The sequence below is a fragment of the Rhinoderma darwinii genome, chromosome 9 (assembly GCF_050947455.1).
Source record: "Rhinoderma darwinii isolate aRhiDar2 chromosome 9, aRhiDar2.hap1, whole genome shotgun sequence".
NCBI classification, from domain to species: Eukaryota; Metazoa; Chordata; class Amphibia; order Anura; family Rhinodermatidae; genus Rhinoderma; species Rhinoderma darwinii.
In genome coordinates, this window is record NC_134695.1 from 75,332,136 (window position 1) to 75,353,563 (window position 21,428).

Sequence of the window (21,428 nt, forward strand, 5' to 3'; positions counted from 1 at the left end):
TACAGCTGGTATAAGTTATACATCTACCTGTATATAGTGATATGGAGCATGCTGGTATAACCTGGGTATCTTCTGTATATAATTATATATGTACAGCTGGTATAAGTTATACATCTTCTTGTATATAGTGATATGGAGCATGCTGGTATAACCTGGGTATCTTCTGTATATAATTATATATGTACAGCTGGTATAAGTTATACATCTTCTTGTATATAGTGATATGGAGCATTCTGGTATAACCTGGGTATCTTCTGTATATAATTATATATGTACAGCTGGTATAAGTTATACATCTTCTTGTATATAGTGATATGGAGCATGCTGGTATAACCTGGGTATCTTCTGTATATAATTATATATGTACAGCTGGTATAAGTTATACATCTTCTTGTATATAGCGATATGGACCATGCTGGTATAGCCTGGGTATCTTCTGTATATAATTATATATGTACAGCTGGTATAAGTTATACATCTTCCTGTATACAGTGATATGGAGCATGCTGGTATAACCTGGGTATCTTCTGTATATAATTATATATGTACAGCTGGTATAAGTTATACATCTTCTTGTATATAGCGATATGGAGCATGCTGGTATAACCTGGGTATCTTCTGTATATAATTATATATGTACCGCTGGTATAAGTTATACATCTTCTTGTATATAGTGATATGGAGCATGCTGGTATAACCTGGGCAACTCCTGTATATAATTATATAGGTACAGCTGGTATAAGTTATACATCTTCTTGTATATAGTGATATGGAGCATGCTGGTATAACCTGGGTATCTTCTGTATATAATTATATATGTACCGCTGGTATAAGTTATACATCTTCTTGTATATAGTGATATGGAGCATGCTGGTATAACCTGGGCAACTCCTGTATATAATTATATATGTGCAGCTGGTATAAGTTATACATCTTCTTGTATATAGTGATATGGAGCATGCTGGTATAACCTGGGTATCCTCTGTATATAATTATATATGTACAGCTGGTATAAGTTATACATCTTCTTGTATATAGGGATATGGAGCATGCTGGTCTAACCTGGGTATCTCCTGTATATAATTATATATGTACAGCTGGTATAAGTTATACATCTTCTTGTATATAGTGATATGGAGCATGCTGGTATAACCTGGGCATCTTCTGTATATAATTATATATGTACAGCTGGTATAAGTTATACATCTTCTTGTATATAGTGATATGGAGCATGCTGGTATAACCTGGGTATCTCCTGTATATAATTATATATATACAGCTGGGATAAGTTATACATCTTCTTGTATATAGTGATATGGAGCATGCTGGTATAACCTGGGTATCTTCTGTATATAATTATATATATACAGCTGGTATAAGTTATACATCTTCCTGTATATAGTGATATGGAGCATGCTGGTATAACCTGGGTATCTTCTGTATATAATTATATATGTACAGCTGGTATAAGTTATACATCTTCCTGTATATAGTGATATGGAGCATGCTGGTATAACCTGGGTATCTTCTGTATATAATTATATACGTACAGCTGGTATAAGTTATACATCTTCCTGTATATAGTGATATGGAGCATGCTGGTATAACCTGGGTATCTTCTGTATATAATTATATATGTACAGCTGGTATAAGTTATACATCTTCTTGTATATAGTGATATGGAGCATGCTGGTATAACCTGGGCATCTTCTGTATATAATTATATATGTACAGCTGGTATAAGTTATACATCTTCTTGTATATAGTGATATGGAGCATGCTGGTATAACCTGGGTATCTCCTGTGTATAATTATATATGTACAGCTGGTATAAGTTATACATCTTCTTGTATATAGTGATATGGAGCATGCTGGTATAACCTGGGTATCTTCTGTATATAATTATATATGTACAGCTGGTATAAGTTATATATCTTCTTGTATATAGTGATATGGAGCATGCTGGTATAACCTGGGTATCTTCTGTGTATAATTATATATGTACAGCTGGTATAAGTTATACATCTTCCTGTATATAGTGATATGGAGCATGCTGGTATAACCTGGGTATCTCCTGTATATAATTATATATGTACAGCTGGTATAAGTTATACATCTTCTTGTATAAAGTGATGTGGAGCATGCTGGTATAACCTGGGTATCTTCTGTATATAATTATATATGTACAGCTGGTATAAGTTATACATCTTCTTGTATATAGTGATATGGAGCATGCTGGTATAACCTGGGTATCTTCTGTATATAATTATATATGTACAGCTGGTATAAGTTATACATCTTCCTGTATATAGTGATATGGAGCATGTTGGTATAACCTGGGTATCTTCTGTATATAATTATATATGTACAGCTGGTATAAGTTTCACATCTTCCTGTATATAGTGATATGGAGCATGCTGGTATAACCTGGGTATCTTCTGTATATAATTATATATGTACAGCTGGTATAAGTTATACATATTCTTGTATATAGTGATATGGAGCATGCTGGTATAACCTGGGTATCTTCTGTATATAATTATATATGTACAGCTGGTATAAGTTATACATCTTCTTGTATATAGTGATATGGAGCATGCTGGTATAACCTGGGTATCTTCTGTGTATAATTATATATGTACAGCTGGTATAAGTTATACATCTTCTTGTATATAGTGATATGGAGCATGCTGGTATAACCTGGGTATCTTCTGTATATAATTATATATGTACAGCTGGTATAAGTTATACATCTTCTTGTATATAGTGATATGGAGCATGCTGGTATAACCTGGATATCTTCTGTGTATAATTATATATGTACAGCTGGTATAAGTTATACATCTTCCTGTATATAGTGATATGGAGCATGCTGGTATAACCTGGGTATCTCCTGTATATAATTATATATGTACAGCTGGTATAAGTTATACATCTTCTTGTATATAGTGATATGGAGCATGCTGGTATAACCTGGGTATCTTCTGTATATAATTATATATGTACAGCTGGTATAAGTTATACATCTTCTTGTGTATAGTGATATGGAGCATGCCGGTATAACCTGGGTATCTCCTGTATATAATTATATATGTACAGCTGGTATAAGTTATACATCTTCCTGTATATAGTGATATGGAGCATGCTGGTATAACCTGGGTATCTTCTGTATATAATTATACATGTACAGCTGGTATAAGTTATATATCTTCTTGTATATAGTGATATGGAGAATGCTGGTATAACCTGGGTATCTTCTGTATATAATTATATATGTACAGCTGGTATAAGTTATACATCTTCTTGTATATAGTGATATGGGGCATGCTGGTATAACCTGGGCATCTTCTGTATAATTATATATGTACGGCTGGTATAAGTTATATATCTTCTTGTATATAGTAATATGGAGCATGCTGGTATAACCTGGGTATCTTCTGTATATAATTATATATGTGCAGCTGGTATAAGTTATACATCTTCTTGTGTATAGTGATATGGAGCATGCCGGTATAACCTGGGTATCTCCTGTATATAATTATATATGTACAGCTGGTATAAGTTATACATCTTCCTGTATATAGTGATATGGAGCATGCTGGTATAACCTGGGTATCTTCTGTATATAATTATACATGTACAGCTGGTATAAGTTATATATCTTCTTGTATATAGTGATATGGAGAATGCTGGTATAACCTGGGTATCTTCTGTATATAATTATATATGTACAGCTGGTATAAGTTATACATCTTCTTGTATATAGTGATATGGGGCATGCTGGTATAACCTGGGCATCTTCTGTATAATTATATATGTACGGCTGGTATAAGTTATATATCTTCTTGTATATAGTAATATGGAGCATGCTGGTATAACCTGGGTATCTTCTGTATATAATTATATATGTGCAGCTGGTATAAGTTATACATCTTCTTGTATATAGTGATATGGAGCATGCTGGTATAACCTGGGTATCTTCTGTATAATTATATATGTACGGCTGGTATAAGTTATATATCTTCTTGTATATAGTAATATGGAGCATGCTGGTATAACCTGGGTATCTTCTGAATATAATTATATATGTATAGCTGGTATAAGTTATACATCTTCTTGTATATAGTGATATGGAGCATGCTGGTATAACCTGGGTATCTCCTGTATATAATTATATATGTACAGCTGGTATAAGTTATACATCTTCCTGTATATAGTGATATGGAGCATGCTGGTATAACCTGGGTATCTTCTGTATATAATTATATATGTACAGTTGGTATAAGTTATATATCTTCTTGTATATAGTGATATGGAGCATGCTGGTATAACCTGGGTATCTCCTGTATATAATTATATATGTACATCTGGTATAAGTTATACATCTTCTTGTATATAGTGATATGGAGCATGCTGGTATAACCTGGGTATATTCTGTATATAATTATATATGTACAGCTGGTATAAGTTATACATCTTCTTGTATATAGTGATATGGAGCATGCTGGTATAACCTGGGTATCTTCTGTATATAATTATATATGTACAGCTGGTATAAGTTATACATCTTCTTGTATATAGTGATATGGAGCATGCTGGTATAACCTGGGCATCTCCAGTGTATAATGATATATGTACAGCTGGTATAGGTTATACATCTTCTTGTATATAGTGATATGGAGCATGCTGGTATAACCTGGGTATCTTCTGTATATAATTATATATGTACAGCTGGTATAAGTTATACATCTTCTTGTATAAAGTGATGTGGAGCATGCTGGTATAACCTGGGTATCTTCTGTATATAATTATATATGTACAGCTGGTATAAGTTATACATCTTCTTGTATATAGTGATATGGAGCATGCTGGTATAACCTGGGTATCTTCTGTATATAATTATATATGTACAGCTGGTATAAGTTATATATCTTCTTGTATATAGTGATATGGAGAATGCTGGTATAACCTGGGTATCTTCTGTATATAATTATATATGTACAGCTGGTATAAGTTATACATCTTCTTGTATATAGTGATATGGAGCATGCTGGTATAACCTGGGTATCTTCTGTATAATTATATATGTACGGCTGGTATAAGTTATATATCTTCTTGTATATAGTAATATGGAGCATGCTGGTATAACCTGGGTATCTTCTGTATGTAATTATATATGTACAGCTGGTATAAGTTATACATCTTCTTGTATATAGTGATATGGAGCATGCTGGTATAACCTGGGCATCTCCAGTGTATAATGATATATGTACAGCTGGTATAAGTTATACATCTTCTTGTATATAGTGATATGGAGCATGCTGGTATAACCTGGGTATCTTCTGTATATAATTATATATGTACAGCTGGTATAAGTTACACATCTTCCTGTATATAGTGATATGGAGCATGCTGCTATAACATGGGTATCTTCTGTATATAATTATATATGTACAGCTGGTATAAGTTATACATCTTCTTGTATAAAGTGATGTGGAGCATGCTGGTATAATCTGGGTATCTTCTGTATATAATTATATATGTACAGCTGGTATAAGTTATACATCTTCTTGTATATAGTGATATGGAGCATGCTGGTATAACCTGGGTATCTCCTGTATATAATTATATATGTACAGCTGGTATAAGTTATACATCTTCTTGTATATAGTGATATGGAGCATGCTGGTGTAACCCGGGTATCTCCTGTATATAATTATATATGTACAGCTGGTATAAGTCATGCATCTTCTTGTATATAGTGATATGGAGCATGCTGGTATAACCTGGGTATCTCCTGTGTATAATTATATATGTACAGCTGGTATAAGTTATACATCTTCTTGTATATAGTGATATGGAGCATGCTGGTATAACCTGGGTATCTTCTGTATATAATTATATATGTACAGCTGGTATAAGTTATATATCTTCTTGTATATAGTGATATGGAGCATGCTGGTATAACCTGGGTATCTTCTGTGTATAATTATATATGTACAGCTGGTATAAGTTATACATCTTCCTGTATATAGTGATATGGAGCATGCTGGTATAACTTGGGTATCTCCTGTATATAATTATATATGTACAGCTGGTATAAGTTATACATCTTCTTGTATATAGTGATATGGAGCATGCTGGTATAACCTGGGTTTCTTCTGTATATAATTATATATGTACAGCTGGTATAAGTTATACATCTTCTTGTATATAGTGATATGGAGCATGCTGGTATAACCTGGGTATCTTCTGTATATAATTATATATGTACAGCCGGTATAAGTTATACATCTTCTTGTATATAGTGATATGGAGCATGCTGGTATATCCTGGGTATCTTCTGTATATAATTATATATGTACAGCTGGTATAAGTTATACATCTTCTTGTATATAGTGATATGGAGCATGCTGGTATAACCTGGGTATCTTCTGTATATAATTATATATGTACAGCTGGTATAATTATACATCTTCTTGTATATAGTGATATGGAGCATGCTGGTATAACCTGGGTATCTTCTGTATATAATTATATATGTACAGCTGGTATAAGTTATACATCTTCTTGTATAAAGTGATGTGGAGCATGCTGGTATAACCTGGGTATCTTCTGTATATAATTATATATGTACAGCTGGTATAAGTTATACATCTTCTTGTATATAGTGATATGGAGCATGCTGGTATAACCTGGGTATCTTCTGTATATAATTATATATGTACAGCTGGTATAAGTTATACATCTTCCTGTATATAGTGATATGGAGCATGTTGGTATAACCTGGGTATCTCCTGTGTATAATTATATATGTACAGCTGGTATAAGTTATACATCTTCTTGTATATAGTGATATGGAGCATGCTGGTATAACCTGGGTATCTTCTGTATATAATTATATATGTACAGCTGGTATAAGTTATATATCTTCTTGTATATAGTGATATGGAGCATGCTGGTATAACCTGGATATCTTCTGTGTATAATTATATATGTACAGCTGGTATAAGTTATACATCTTCCTGTATATAGTGATATGGAGCATGCTGGTATAACCTGGGTATCTCCTGTATATAATTATATATGTACAGCTGGTATAAGTTATACATCTTCTTGTATATAGTGATATGGAGCATGCTGGTATAACTTGGGTATCTTCTGTATATAATTATATATGTACAGCTGGTATAAGTTATACATCTTCTTGTATATAGTGATATGGAGCATGCTGGTATATCCTGGGTATCTTCTGTATATAATTATATATGTACAGCTGGTATAAGTTATACATCTTCTTGTATATAGTGATATGGAGCATTCTGGTATAACCTGGGTATATTTTGTATATAATTATATATGTGCAGCTGGTATAAGTTATACATCTTCCTGTATATAGTGATATGGAGCATGCTGGTATAACCTGGGTATCTTCTGTATATAATTATATATGTACAGCTGGTATAATTATACATCTTCTTGTATATAGTGATATGGAGCATGCTGGTATAACCTGGGTATCTTCTGGATATAATTATATATGTGCAGCTGGTATAAGTTATACATCTTCCTGTATATAGTGATATGGAGCATGCTGGTATAACTTGGGTATCTTCTGTATATAATTATATATGTACAGCTGGTATAAGTTATACATCTTCCTGTATATAGTGATATGGAGCATTCTGGTATAACCTGGGTATCTTCTGTATATAATTATATATGTACAGTTGGTATAAGTTATATATCTTCTTGTATATAGTGATATGGAGCATGCTGGTATAACCTGGGTATCTCCTGTATATAATTATATATGTACATCTGGTATAAGTTATACATCTTCTTGTATATAGTGATATGGAGCATGCTGGTATAACCTGGGTATCTTCTGTATATAATTATATATGTACAGCTGGTATAAGTTATACATCTTCTTGTATATAGTGATATGGAGCATGCTGGTATAACCTGGGTATCTTCTGTATATAATTATATATGTACAGCTGGTATAAGTTATACATCTTCTTGTATATAGTGATATGGAGCATGCTGGTATAACCTGGGCATCTCCAGTGTATAATGATATATGTACAGCTGGTATAGGTTATACATCTTCTTGTATATAGTGATATGGAGCATGCTGGTATAACCTGGGTATCTTCTGTATATAATTATATCTGTACAGCTGGTATAAGTTATACATCTTCTTGTATATAGTGATATGGAGCATGCTGGTATAACCTGGGTATATTCTGTATATAATTATATATGTACAGCTGGTATAAGTTATACATCTTCTTGTATATAGTGATATGGAGCATGCTGGTATAACCTGGGTATCTTCTGTATATAATTATATATGTACAGCTGGTATAATTATACATCTTCTTGTATATAGTGATATGGAGCATGCTGGTATAACCTGGGTATCTTCTGTATATAATTATATATGTACAGCTGGTATAAGTTATACATCTTCTTGTATAAAGTGATGTGGAGCATGCTGGTATAACCTGGGTATCTTCTGTATATAATTATATATGTACAGCTGGTATAAGTTATATATCTTCTTGTATATAGTGATATGGAGAATGCTGGTATAACCTGGGTATCTTCTGTATATAATTATATATGTACAGCTGGTATAAGTTATACATCTTTTTGTATATAGTGATATGGAGCATGCTGGTATAACCTGGGTATCTTCTGTATAATTATATATGTACGGCTGGTATAAGTTATATATCTTCTTGTATATAGTAATATGGAGCATGCTGGTATAACCTGGGTGTCTTCTGTATATAATTATATATGTACAGCTGGTATAAGTTATACATCTTCTTGTATATAGTGATATGGAGCATGCTGGTATAACCTGGGCATCTCCAGTGTATAATGATATATGTACAGCTGGTATAAGTTATACATCTTCTTGTATATAGTGATATGGAGCATGCTGGTATAACCTGGGTATCTTCTGTATATAATTATATATGTACAGCTGGTATAAGTTATACATCTTCTTGTATATAGTGATATGGAGCATGCTGGTATAACCTGGGTATCTTCTGTATATAATTATATATGTACAGCTGGTATAAGTTACACATCTTCCTGTATATAGTGATATGGAGCATGCTGCTATAACATGGGTATCTTCTGTATATAATTATATATGTACAGCTGGTATAAGTTATACATCTTCTTGTATAAAGTGATGTGGAGCATGCTGGTATAACCTGGGCATCTCCAGTATATAATTATTTATGTACAGCTGGTATAAGTTATACATCTTCTTGTATATAGTGATATGGAGCATGCTGGTATAACCTGGGTGTCTTCTGTATATAATTATATATGTACAGCTGGTATAAGTTATACATCTTCTTGTATATAGTGATATGGAGCATGCTGGTATAACCTGGGCATCTCCAGTGTATAATGATATATGTACAGCTGGTATAAGTTATACATCTTCCTGTATATAGTGATATGGAGCATGCTGGTATAACCTGGGTATCTCCTGTGTATAATTATATATGTACAGCTGGTATAAGTTATATATCTTCTTGTATATAGTGATATGGAGCATGCTGGTATAACCTGGGTATCTTCTGTATATAATTATATATGTGCAGCTGGTATAAGTTATACATCTTCTTGTATATAGTGATATGGAGCATGCTGGTATAACCTGGGTATCTTCTGTATATAATTATATATGTACAGCTGGTATAAGTTATACATCTTCCTGTATATAGTGATATAAAGCATGCTGGTATAACCTGGGTATAATATGGTATATGATTATATAGGTACCGCTGGTATAACCTGGGTATATTATGGTATATGATTATATATGTACAGCTGGTATAACCTGGGTATATTATGGTATATGATTATATAGGTACCGCTGGTATAACCTGGGTATATTATGGTATATGGTTATATATGTACAGCTGGTATAACCTGGGTATATTATGGTATATGATTATATATGTACATCTGGTATAACCTGGGTATATTATGGTATATTATTATATATGTACAGCTGGTATAACCTGGGTATATTATGGTATATGATTATATATGTACAGCTGGTATAACCTGGGTCTATTATGGTATATGATTATATAGGTACCGCTGGTATAACCTGGGTATATTATGGTATATGATTATATATGTACAGCTGGTATAACCTGGGTCTATTATGGTATATGATTATATAGGTACCGCTGGTATAACCTGGGTATATTATGGTATATGATTATATATGTACCGCTGGTATAACCTGGGTATATTATGGTATATGATTATATATGTACCGCTGGTATAACCTGGGTATATTATGGTATATGATTATATATGTACCGCTGGTATAACCTGGGTATATTATGGTATATGATTATATAGGTACCGCTGGTATAAGCCTTTGTTGTATCGTTGTATTTCTCCTCTGCTCTCGCTCCTGTATCGTCCGCTCTGTTCTCTTATGATTAATGAATATTTTATCAGGGGTAATACTCTCGTGTCTCCTCATCTTCAGGGCTGGTTTTGTAGATTACATTTTTTGTATCCAGATTCTTGTTTTCTTTTCTCTTATACAAATGTTGTTTCTTTGTGTATTAATATTTAAAGACGAAGCGTGAGAACTTTTTCCCCATGGAATGTATATAGGGAAGTATATGAGTCCTCTAGACATTTTGGGGGACCCCCTCATTGTATTTTATAAATTGCTTTATAGGGGAGATCAGATCCACAAAATGTATACTGTTGCCAATGCAAACGGAGCTTGGCAGCGTTAGCCAATCACATCATAGATAAAGTTTCTAAGTTTTTTATTTTTTTGTAATCGGGTAAAACTCTGCACATGAGCAGTAGAGCGATTCTTCCGCCTATTTTTCCCATTGGCTTCAGGAGAGATTTTTGGACCTTATACATCAATTTATAAAAGGGGAAACTCAGAGAGGCGCCGAGCATCGCCGTGTTTACTTCCTGTGGTGTAATAGTGACAGGTCCCCTTTAAGTGATCTATGACCTGAACTTTATAGACAGTTTTTAATGTATTTAATCACTCTTATCACTCGATACATTTATTTTTAATTTTTTTATATACATTTTTAGACAATATCCAGGATAATCCTCAGTGGGAAAATGTCGTTATTCTTAATGGCGGCCCAAGCAATGTCGCATTTTCTGCCGCCATTTTTGAGAATTTCAATGACCGTTATGCAGTTGTGCATTACCCGTCCCTGCATCTCTTCAGACTCGGGCAGCTTTGGCCTTCAGGAATCTAGGAGAGCTGGGTAATAACCCTATAGGATCGCTAATCGTGGCCATACTGGTCGTCACCCAGCTTTCCTAGAGACAGATAGAACAAAGAAAGTTCTGAATAGAATATGACAGGCGATGCGGTCCAGTGACAGGACGACATTTTACCCACGAGGCCTGGTGCGAGCCTCTTAAGAGCCCAGGGTCAATTATCCGTGTCCAGTTGGGCGTTATAATCGTTTAATTACTTCATGTCACATTTATGTTAAATCAAAAGTCGTATTTAAATGATTAAAACCGGGTGAGCGTCGCGATCAATGATCAGTGGATGGAGCGCAGGGGGCGGGATCATAAAGGCCGGGATCATCAGGCCGACATCTGCATTGCGGGGCAGATGGAGTCGCTGCTGAATCCAAGATGGCTTTTCCACCGTCTGCGGTCAGAAATATATCGTAATTGTGTAATGTGATGGACAGCGGCAACAGAAGAGCAAAGGAGGCTAGAACTATATACACTCATATATCCCCCCCCCCCCCACGTATTTCTGGAGAGTAGTGATGTCACTTGTGTCACATGACCAGCTTGGCAGACACCGGCACAATGGGGAAAATAAACTTTTTCTACTGGCAAAAACAAGTGCCACTATTTCTGTATAATAAGGGCACGTTCAGACATGGCGGACAGTCCGCAGTGGAATTCTCCAGCGGCCGCTTTTTACATTTCTTTCTATACATTTTTAGGAAATTTAGTTCAGACGTTGCAGAAAATAACTGTGCGGGAATCGGGCTGCGGTGCAGAATTTTCCCTCCGCAGCAGCTCATGACGTTGCGGAGAAGAAGCGGAATTTCACTGCGGATTTCAGCCTTTGCAATGCAAAAACTGAAATCTGTGGCGTCCGCTGTGATATCTGCAACGTCTGAATTATCTGTCAAATATGCAAATGTTGCTGCAGATTCGTTGCGTAATTGCCCCAAATCTGCACCAACATTTGCTGCGGAAAAACTCCGCCAAATATTCTGCCACGTGTGAACGGGGCCTAAGGCAGGACGCACGCAGTCAGGTTACGTCTTATTTGAATTGGCGATTCCTCATTTGCCGGCAGCCAAGACATCGGAGCGTCCGGACTAGGTTCAGTGTAAGATTGGCGCCAGCAGGAGATTGCAGCGGACAAGTCAGCAGAGACCCTCACATTCAGCAGCCGGCCATATGAACACTGCCTGCGTGGCCCCCGAGACTCGGAGGAGGGCGATAGTGACTAGTTATGGGGAGTCATTGTCTGTGTGAGGCTCCCAGATCTGAGTGGTGAATCCCACCCAAAGTGACGTCACACCCCAAAACCACACCCACATTTTTCCCATATTGGGCCACAAAACCGCCACATGTAAATACACCCTAAATCTTGTCTGGATTTTTGGGTGGAAAAAGGTGGCAACCCAACACATGACTTACAGTACGGGTGTGGGAAGAATGCTTGCTGTCAGTGAATAGGAACATTCTTTTTTACATCTAGAGGCTGAAAACCCATCCTGACCTAATACTTCTTACATCTGAGGGTTTGTTACCATTGCAACCAGTCTAGACAATCCTCTGTGAGCTGATCAGCCTGGACTCCACAATGATCCAGTTTGACCTGCACTGATACATTGTAACAAACTATCAGGAGAGGGATTTGTGCTGCTGATGTGGTTCATTTGTAGCAAACTCCCAGAACATGCCACAATGAGGCTGGGTCTCTTTCCCATGACCCGGGACCTTTATATGAAATATCCGGCGTATGCGCTGTAATAATTCCTGCGTGCTCGCCGCTCCGCTCCTCTCCAGAGTCTCTCCTGTGATAGCGCTCACGGACATGGAGACTTATTACTTTCTATTAACACAAATTGGATTTTTTCCTTGCTGAGGAATGAAGGAGTGGTGGTCCGGCCGGCGTCAGGAGCGCAGCACAGTAATGAGCTCTCCGGTCTGGGGATTCTGCGCTCGCTCTTCCTTCATTAGTTTTGCATCATCATCTGAAGCCGCCGGTTTTTCATTGTGCGGAGATTACAGTTCATGTCAGATGTGCGAGCAGCGGGAGTCTCGCCCCTTTCAACTTCACCGATCAATGGTTGACTCCTGACTCCCGGTCCGTCCTTCATTATCCCCGGTAGTCACCGCGAGCGGCGGAGAGAATTGCGCAGCACACGGAGCTGGACACCAACGACTAGAAGAAGAAGCTTCATCACTGTCACCAGACAAATTGTCTCAAAGTTTGATGAATATTTCAGCCACGGGTCAATAATTCAGCGGAGACGGCGGCGGTCCAGCCATGTAACCAGGGAAAGTGAAAAAGAAAATCCTTCTGACTGGAGTATAACTCCTAACAGCTGCATCCAACGGATAATCACACAATCAAATTAAGGCTCTGATCACATCCGTGTAACGAAAAAAATAGCGCAGCAGCTAAGGTGGTTTTTTTGCGGAAAAATGTCAAAATGGTGTCGATCATGTGACAAATCCATCACAGCATTGACTTCTGTTTCTGCTCTTATGACGGAAAAGAAAAACAGAAGTTCTAGACCGATGTGAACAGAACCCAAGATTCCCGATTGTTCTGTCTCAGATAGAAGAATATGAAAGAACTGAGAGATGAGGCTGCCGATTCCATTCTTCTACAATAGATAGAGATTACTGGTTATCTTACATATAAACAAGATTGATCCGGAGTGTATTAAAAAATAACTTTTACTTAAATTTCTTAAAACATAGGCGTTTGCGATATGAGCGCATATATTCAAATCACATGTCACAGTCGTGTACAGTAATTCTGTTTTTATCAGTATGCATATGCAGCAATATTGGAGACAGCAAAAATAGTCCACCTTTTATGGTTTCCTAATACTTGTGGTTCAAATAATTCGTAAGTTTCAGAGGTTTTCTCATAAGCACTCAGATGCTTTGTAAATCATGTAGGATATACAGAAGATATAAGAGAATTGTTTCGGGCAGTTGCCCTCCTACCCCTTAATTTATGGGATGATGGCGTTCCTTTCAGGCGTCTTCTGTGAAATCCTAGATTTTGTTGGACCTCTGAGATAAGGTAATTCTTCTCCCAATTTCTCTCCCAACGCGTTTCCTCTGACCCATTGATTCATCAGGGGAGATAGGTCATGAATGCTGCTTCGTCCTGTTCCTTGGGAAGCTGCATGAAAATTTAGATATAGCTGTCTTGAAAAAAATGTAATTCCCTCCCACCCACACACACCTTCCAGGTGCAACACCCCTCCCCAGTGACGTGTTTAGATGAGGTAGGAGGGGGGGGGGGGTGTACTGAAGGGGGCGGGGACCTGCAGGGCCGCCGCCGCAGACATAAGGGAATGTTTCCCTGTGTCTGAAGCGACGCTGGCATGCCGCAGGCCTCCGTCCTGAGTCCTCAGATCGTGCTCCCTAAACATCTCTGTAAGGGAGATGTTCAGTAAGCGTCTGTATACAGCGATGAGTGTCATCGCTGCATGCAGACGCGTAGTCAGGGGAACGGAGATAACTCCGCCATCGCTGTATACAGACGCTTACTGAACATCTCCCTTACAGAGATGTTTAGGGAGCACGATCTGAGGACTCAGGACGGAGGCCTGCGGCATGCCAGCGTCGCTTCAGACACAGGGAAACATTCCCTTATGTCTGCGGCGGCGGCCCTGCAGGTCCCCGCCCCCTTCAGTACACCCCCCCCCCCCCTCCTACCTCATCTAAACACGTCACTGGGGAGGGGTGTTGCACCTGGAAGGTGTGTGTGGGTGGGAGGGAATTACATTTTTTTCAAGACAGCTATATCTAAATTTTCATGCAGCTTCCCAAGGAACAGGACGAAGCAGCATTCATGACCTATCTCCCCTGATGAATCAATGGGTCAGAGGAAACGCGTTGGGAGAGAAATTGGGAGAAGAATTACCTTATCTCAGAGGTCCAACAAAATCTAGGATTTCACAGAAGACGCCTGAAAGGAACGCCATCATCCCATAAATTAAGGGGTAGGAGGGCAACTGCCCGAAACAATTCTCTTATATCTTCTGTATATCCTACATGATTTACAAAGCATCTGAGTGCTTATGAGAAAACCTCTGAAACTTACGAATTATTTGAACCACAAGTATTAGGAAACCATAAAAGGTGGACTATTTTTGCTGTCTCCAATATTGCTGCATATGCATACTGATAAAAACAGAATTACTGTACACGACTGTGACATGTGATTTGAATATATGCGCTCATATCGCAAACGCCTATGTTTTAAGAAATTTAAGTAAAAGTTATTTTTTAATACACTCCGGATCAATCTTGTTTATTTGTTATAATTTACGGAGAATACTTGATAAACCAACATTGTCTAGGTGGTAGACGATACACAAGACCACGAATATATATTATCTTACATATGAAAAGGACATGCAGCAGCAGAATAGTGAGTGCAGCTCTGGAGTATAATACAGGATATAACTCAGGATCAGTACAGGATAAGTAATGTAATGTATGTACACAGTGACTCCACTAGCAGAATAGTGAGTGCAGCTCTGGAGTATAATACAGGATATAACTCAGGATCAGTACAGGATAAGTAATGTAATGTATGTACACAGTGACTCCACCAGCAGAATAGTGAGTGCAGCTCTGGAGTATAATACAGGATATAACTCAGGATCAGTACAGGATAAGTAATGTAATGTATGTACACAGTGACTCCACCAGCAGAATAGTGAGTGCAGCTCTGGAGTATAATACAGGATATAACTCAGGATCAGTACAGGATAAGAAATGTAATGTATGTACACAGTGACTATACCAGCAGAATAGTGAGTGCAGCTCTGGAGTATAATACAGGATATAACTTGGGATCAGTACAGGATATATAATGACTGAACATTTGCCTCGGTGCCCCTGATCTTAGCTCCGCGTGTTGACATAGATGCACCTGAGCTGCTGCTGTGGGGTCTCACAAGGATGATGATGATTTAGTGCAGGGATTCCGTGTTAATAAAAGCCGCGATATCAGAACGTGTTTCTCAGTCGCACAGGAAAGATTGGGAAAATACTCTCATCCTCACTATAATCCACTTCACATTTGCTGACAATTTACTGACACAAAAAGCAATAAAACAGAGTCAACAAGTAGAGCAGCCCCCACAAATACACAGTACATGGAGTATATCGAATGTCGTGTCAGGTGATATAGCAACGGTCTAAGGTAAGGCCGCAATGTCTGTGCTGCGGGGGAGGGTGATGTCTAGGTGGGCAGCAATATTTCATCACATTACTGGCGCTCTGTTGGGGTCCGGTGGTCAGTCTGCGGAAGCCTTCATAGCATGTGGTCATCTGATGTTCTGCGGGCGTCCTCCTGCTTCACTCCTGGACCACCATCTGAAAAGTTACCGATGCAGCAAATAAGCCACAATGTGGCCACAAGACATAATCATGTGACTAAATCAGGTCACATGATCACATAGAGGTAACTTTATTCTTTGCTTACATTCAGTGTCTGCACACAGCTGAGGATTTGTCACAGTGTATCAGTGAAGGCAGTCCTCTGAGCTAAACACTGCAGCAGCACAATTCTCTCTTCTGCACTGTACTCCAGCCCAATAGTTCTTATCTACCTTGATGCACTGTAACAAATTCTCAGCTGTGAGAATTATCAGGTCTGGATGGGTTATTCATTTTTGCATGCAAACAATAATTGTTACAATTCACTAAGAGCAAGCAGAGATCTTAAGGTTTGGGCTACACTTAGACTTTTTGTTGTGCTATTGATTGATTCTAAGGGTATGTGCACACACACTAATTATGTCCGTAATGGACGGACGTATTTCGGCCGCAAGTACCGGACCGAACACAGTGCAGGGAGCCGGGCTCCTAGCATTATAGTTATGTACGATGCTAGGAGTCCCTGCCTCGCTGCAGGACAACTGTCCCTGTAATCATGTTTTCAGTACGGGACAGTAGTTCCACGGAGAGGCAGGGACTCCTAGCATCGTACATAAGTATGATACTAGGAGCCCAGCTCCCTGCACTGTGTTCGGTCCGGTACTTGCGGCCGAAATACGTCCGTCAATTACGGACGTAAAAAGTGTGTGTGCACATACCCTAACTATTGAGCCACAGCTGCAGTCCAAGTGAATATATTGAGTTGCATCCAATCTTGTGGACCGCAGCTGTCACCTAAGGCCTTGTTCTCACAGCGCAGATTTGTTGCAGATTTTGCATGTTTTTGTTTTTTTTTAAATCAAAACCAGGATCAACTCTTAAACACAAGAAATATATAAAGGAAGGCTCTCCTGGCTTAAAGAATGCATGCAAAATCTGCAGCAAATCTGCGCTGTGTGAACAAGGCCTTAGGGTTCCCCCGTAGCGTACAAGTGGAATTCTGTGTGAAAATTCCGCAGCATTTACAGTAGCAGCAAAGTGGATGAGATTAAGAAAACCTCCTGCCCACGTGGCGGGAAAAACTGCAGCGTAAACGTTAACGGATTGACCTGCGGTGCGGAGATTAAATCCATGTCAATTTGTGCTGCGTTTTTGTCGCTTTTCTGTTGCAGGTTTTCCCCTCTGAATTTGATGGAGATGCAAAACCCGCAACAGAAAGACAAATGTTGAGGCGGAATCGCAGCGAAAATAATAATCATACTTACCCAGAACTCCCTGCTTCTTCCTGCAGTCCGGACTCCTGGGATGACGTTGCATCCCAAGTGACCGCTGCAGCCAATCACAGACCGATCACGGGCTGCAGCCAATCACAGACCGATCACGGGCTGCAGCGTCCCCCCCCCCCCCGGAGGCCGGAGTACGCGCAGAGACGAGTTTCTACGCAGCGTATCCGACCCGTGGGATCACGGCCTTATAGTTGAAATCAATCAGTAGCTACAAAAAGTCTCAGTCTACCCTGGGCTGAAGCTAGTAAAGAATCGAATGACAAAGTCTATTAGAAAGTTACAGAACCTTTTACAATGATTCCGCTTTATTTATGAAATACTGGACACTGCCCCTTTAAGAGAGTGGTTTTCTCAGCATAGACATTGGTGGCGTGTCGCTGGGCTGTACCACGACTGTCCGACTGGCGGGGGTCCGACTGCTGCAACCCTCACCGGACAGTAGAATGCAGTGGCGGTAACGCTGGTGTCTTCACTCCGGTCGGCTCCGCTCAGCGCTCTGCAGAGGTCACGGGGTCGACCCGTTATATTATACATGAACATTAAGTTTTATGTGGGAAGTGTTACATAATGAATACAATGATCGGACTGTCCGGTGATTGCTGCCGCTACGTGATGTGAATGTCGCGATTCCACATCTCAAGGCATTGACATCGCAGCTGCCACTCGCACGTCTCTGCTGCTCGGTGTTATCCGCCGGGGCCCGACATAAATCTACGTACATAACAGTCCATCAGGTGCGACACGGCGACCTCTCTTATTAGAGCGCTGCTGACGTGTGCGGCGGCGGCTGCCGGTGTTTCTAACATTTCTCTCCTCAGCTCTCCGGCCCGACACGGCGGCTGATTATATATTATAACGGATCACACGGCGATTTCACGGGTGAATAGTAATTACTGTTTAATGGTCTCAAACATTTCCTGCAGGAACAGAAACCCCGAGCGCAGGATTTCTCCTAGACTGGAGACAACGTTACGAGGATGATCAGGTAGATCTGATCTCCAGAGATCCTTCAAATGGATCCCAAATGGCAGCTGGAAAAGGGACGCTCTCACTTTAATGGACCGCGCCGCTCTGACAGCCGCCAATGCAAATGGTCCGGACGCAAACGACATTTCCATCTGACGAGGACACAAATGCCGTTTTCTGTTCTTCGTCTTAATGGCTCGGGAGGCGGAGGACGCGCAGGAGACGCTCTCACTGTAATCCATCCGTCCGCCTCATTAACGACACGCGTTTTGTGACACCCGAGTCGGTAGCCATTTTGTCCGTCTTGCAGAGAGAGACGAAAATTGGCAATCTCGCTTTTTATTTAACGCAGCCTTTTATGAGGCATGGAGGCCCATGATGCACTGCACCATCTAGCGCTACATCGGCTGTCAGTCCGGCAGCCACAATAGCAGGTTAGATGGTGACCTATGGGATTGGCCATAACACGTGTATGTATGTGAACCCCTTCCTGCTGACATATTAAACTTTATATAGTCATATCTTATACTCCAGTCACATCCAGAGCTGCATTCAGAATTCTGCTTGCGATCCGTCAGCGCTGTACTGACAGACAGACCCTTAGCTAATATCACATAATGCACTCTGGTATATTGCACTACATCTCTCACAATGCACTACAGCAAGGCCTGTCCTGTACACACACTGAGCACACGGATACAGAGGGGACGTGAAGGAACGATGTACTGACTGCAGCAGCCTAGAGTCCGGGATCCGCAGCTGCCGAGTCTTGTGTTCTCCGTCCCTACATCTCAGATGTTACAAAGTTTCACTTTTTTATTAAATATGTATTAAAATCAAACACTGAAACATTGTAAAAGATGGAGCCGGATCCATGCCCTGGATGAAAGGCAACATGTACGGAAATATAACGACTACCAAACGCACGCACGGTCCACAGGCCGGACTACCGAAGGACGCAAGAGGCCGAACATACACAAGACACATACGTATCCGACGCGCCACAACTAACAGGACGCAGCACTATAAGGGTCAGTTCACACAGTTTTTTTTGACACGTTTTTTGAGGCGGAAACCAGGTCGGAAAACGCACCAAAAAACGTCCGAAAATGCCTCCCATTGATTTCAATGGGAAGCGGAGTAGTTTTTTTCCCGCGAGCAGAAAAACCGTCTCGCGGGAGAAAGAAGCGACATACCCTATCTTTGGGCGTTTACGTCTCTGTCCTCCCTTTGAGATCAATGGGAGGCAGAGAAAGCGTATTTCGAGAGGCGTTTTTGCCCGCGGCGCTCAATGGGCACGAGTGAAAAACGCGGCAAACAGCGTGCAGGGGCATCACATTCCAAACGGAATTTTGAGGCAGAATTTTCTGCCTGCAAAACACTCGGTGTGAACAGTCCCTTGGGCTCTGTGTACACACACATTAAAAAATGTCTGCAATTACGGAGCTTCACGAGAAAACAGCTCCTGATTTTCAGACTTTTTTTAAGCCATCGCGATTTTCGCGGTTTTTTTTACAGCCGTTTTTGGAGCTGTTTTCCTATCAAGTCAAAGAAAAACAGCTCAAGAAGTTTCGCTGGCGTTATTTTACGCGCCCGTTTTTCAAACACAAAGGATGTGAACACAAAGCCTAGTAGAAAGTTCCAGAATGATCCGGGACTGTCTGCACTGGGTCCAGCACCTACTATACCCCAGTATAAGTAGTGTGGGTGTACTACCACTAATGACCACAGTGGCGCTGTATGAACTCTCCGTTTACCAGTACTTTGTATACACCATGTTTCCATTATATTGTACGTACGTACGCCATATATATATATATATACTATCCTGTGAATGAAATACAGATGTAACCCGGGCTACATTAAGGGATTTTATATACTGACTATTTTTTTCTCTCATTATTGAGAAATTTATCTAATAGACAAAGAAGCATAAAGTAAAGACAATGAATCAAACTACCTCGTGTATCTAAGTCTATCATGTGATACTGCCTGCTAAGCTGCTGTATCTGATCCTGTCATGTGTGATACTGTCTGCTGAGCTGTGTATCTAATCCTACCATGTGTGATACTGTCTGCTGAGCTGTGTATCTAATCCTATCATGTGTGATACTGTCTGCTGAGCTGTGTATCTAATCCTATCATGTGTGATACTGTCTGCTGAGCTGTGTATCTAATCCTATCATGTGTGATACTGTCTGCTAAGCTGCTGTATCTAATCCTATCATGTGTGATACTGCCTGCTGAGCTGCTGTATCTAATCCTATCATGTGTGATACTGTCTGCTGAGCTGTGTATCTAATCCTATCATGTGTGATACTGTCTGCTGAGCTGTGTATCTAATCCTATCATGTGTGATACTGTCTGCTGAACTGTGTATCTAATCCTACCATGTGTGATACTGTCTGCTGAGCCGTGTATCTAATCCTATCATGTGTGATACTGTCTGCTGGGCCCTGTATCTAATCCTATCATGTGTGATACTGTCTGCTGAGCTGTGTATATAATCCTATC

The 21,428-nt window shown here is 39.4% G+C and overlaps 1 protein-coding gene across 4 annotated transcripts in view; it reads left to right on the forward strand.

Moving 5' to 3' along the window:
- The window catches only part of LMO1 (LIM domain only 1), a 230,695-nt gene that overhangs the window by 163,925 nt on the left and 45,342 nt on the right, over positions 1-21,428 (forward strand). The window contains exon 1 of one of the 4 annotated variants that reach the window (XM_075838191.1): positions 15,059-15,275. The exons of 2 other annotated variants lie outside the window; for them this stretch is intronic. The gene's annotated coding sequence lies outside the window, so the exon portion shown is untranslated. Of the gene's footprint in view, positions 1-15,058; positions 15,276-19,099; positions 19,349-21,428 lie in introns of those variants that run through there. One more of the 4 variants, XM_075838192.1, reaches the window with a different exon arrangement.